We start from the raw sequence: 2786 nt of genomic DNA on the forward strand, positions 1-2786 counted from the left end.
ACGTTCTGCTGAACGCACCCAGTGTCTGACTGTGTCCTTGCTGGAAAGCAAAGTTTATCTTCAAACAAGGTGAAAATTACAAAAGAGAGCAAATTTACTAGGGCCCAGTTCCACAACTCACGGTTAACTCTTAACCGAAATTCAACTTGTTTCTCATCTCTTTCCAATTCTAAAATTAGAAAAAGACAATGAATAAGTTGAACCTCGGTTAAGAGTTAACCGTGAGTTGTGAAACTGGGCCTAGGTGTTGACCAATGAAATTATCAGTATTCTAGTAAATTCGCTCACTTTTGTAATTTTCACCTCGTTTTGAGATACACAATCGACCCCCAGGCTACCACACATAAAAGGTACGTTCTTTAGGCATCGGATTTAAAGGGCGGTATTTATAGTCAGTTCTTATATTTAAGATCGTTTAGAGTTCTGTCTTGCGGTGTTCTAAACCAATCAGAGGCCGGTATTCATAGTCGGTTCTTATTTCAAAACCATCTTAAGTAATGTCTTAATACGCTAACGCGGCTCTCTGGTTCATGACACCTCAAAGCTGAACTTAAGACGATCTTGAATATAAGAACTGACTATGAATACCGGCCAGAGGGTCACATTAACGTCTTAAAACATTACTTAAGACGGTCTTAAAATAAGAACCGACTATGACCTTTGTTACACGGCACGCTTAATCGAGTTTAATAACATCCGTAGTTATGAAATTGGCCAATCATAGCTGTTCCTCGGAAGAATGGAACGACTGTGATTGGCCAGTTTCATAACTACGGATGTTATTCAACCCGATATAAGGGTGCTGTGTAAATGTAGTCTATGGTCGGGAGTAAGACTGTACTTAAGACAGTTTTGAATATAAGAATCGACTATGAATACCGCCCAAAGCTCTATATTAATAAAAGTAGCGCAAAAGTCCGCCATATTGGACCCACTAACCATACCACGGTTGTGTCACAGTATAAGGATCATACAGTAGGATCAAACAGTGTCTTTGATCTTTTTCAGACGCATCATCAGACTGCGCTAGAGATCCTATTGGCTCCGCCATTAAATCGGGAGGTTAGTACCGTTTTTAATAGTATTAGAGACCATCGCCATTAGTAAATTTTTTTGCTTATATTACGAAAATAATTACAAGTTTCCGAATAATAAATCAAAGGAATATATTGAATTAGTGAAATGACTGTATATAATATTAAAAATACTTTAATTATACTAATATAAAACAGACAAGTAATTCAATGACATAAGAGCATCAATAGCAAGTAAACATTACTGTACATAATCACAAATAACAATATAACAAGTTATGTCAAAGTACAACTTGAGTCATAAGTTAATAATCATGCACAATTGTCACATGCAATAAAAGAATTAAAACATTTATCAAACTATAAAATACTTATACACAAAGACAAGAAACCAACTGTAATAAGATTTCAATAAATATAACATATAAAGCAAAGAAATGCTATACAAAGTAATAACTAAGTTGAATTAACGGGCAACGTAAAAAATCAGTTTTCAGGCACTCTTCAATATTGTAAAAAAAAGCCGAGAGGTCCCCGGATATTCAGATTCAAGGAAATTACGATCTTTCAAATATGTCGATGATAAGTTGTAACTCACTTTTATTAGATTCATTGGAAACACTGATACATTTCTCTTGGTAGTCACAAATGTAATCCGAACTTTTGGTTCTGTACCACTGCCAGCTGTGACACAGTAACGGAGATGCAATAGCCACTTTACTAAGAACGGGATTGGCTACCCAAAGTTATGGCTGCTTAGGATGCGCAAGCAAATCTGCGCGTCTGACTCGAAAACGGGGCATTGATCCTACTGTATGATTCTTATACTGTGGTTGTGTTCCAAAATTTACTGCGGCAGTAAATTTTGGAACACAGCCCATGTACCAATAATACTAAGCGCTTATTGGACTACAGGCAATTAGGTTCAAAATGATGGTCTAAATAGTCAATAGGAAAGTTGTCGGCATCTTGACTCAGATCAAAGAAATGCGCTACTTTTATTAATACATAACTTTAATCGGATTTAACGACCGCTGTGTCGAAATTGATCGGAATCCAACGACAGCGGTGACTGCGCAATTGATTTGAAAAAACGAAGTTCTGCGCTGGTACATATGTATATGAGGCAATTAATTGTCTAGGCTGCGGTCCACTTGACGCTACAAACGCTTCGAAGCGTTTGAGCGATCAATCAGAACAAAGAATTTTGCGAATTGACTAATCAAAGAATGCTTCGAAGCATTTGTAGCGCCAAGTGGATTACAGCCCTACTTGCATAATGTGCTCGTGTATTCTCAAAGCGCGGCAATTTAAAATCCGCATATCCGCATTCGAATTCCTCTAGCATTGACGAGATATTATTGGCTGCTTTCCTTTTAAGAGACACAATCGACACAAGTCGACACAAGTATTGTTCTATCTTTGTCACTCTCTGAATGTCTAAGAAGGATAGAACGACACTTGTGTCGATTTGTGTCGTCAAATGGAAAGCAGTGATTGGCAACGCAAAGATTTCTCGAATGCTCTTAGTGACGAGATATGGAACTAACGTAAAGCAGTCAAAGACATAGGCCGGAATCCATACCCAGTGAGAAATGACAATGGAATCGACGTCGAATCGACCACAGGACTTCAATGCTTTCGTTCATATTAATGCGGGGTCTACAATAGAAGTCGTAGCGGTCGTAAAGTCTTAAGTCATAGAAAATTTACCAATCACAGTTGGTTATTCTTCTCATATTCGACTGTGAT

The sequence above is a fragment of the Mycetomoellerius zeteki genome, unplaced genomic scaffold (genome assembly GCF_001594055.1).
Source record: "Mycetomoellerius zeteki isolate Tzet28-1 unplaced genomic scaffold, Tzet1.0 scaffold287, whole genome shotgun sequence".
NCBI classification, from domain to species: Eukaryota; Metazoa; Arthropoda; class Insecta; order Hymenoptera; family Formicidae; genus Mycetomoellerius; species Mycetomoellerius zeteki.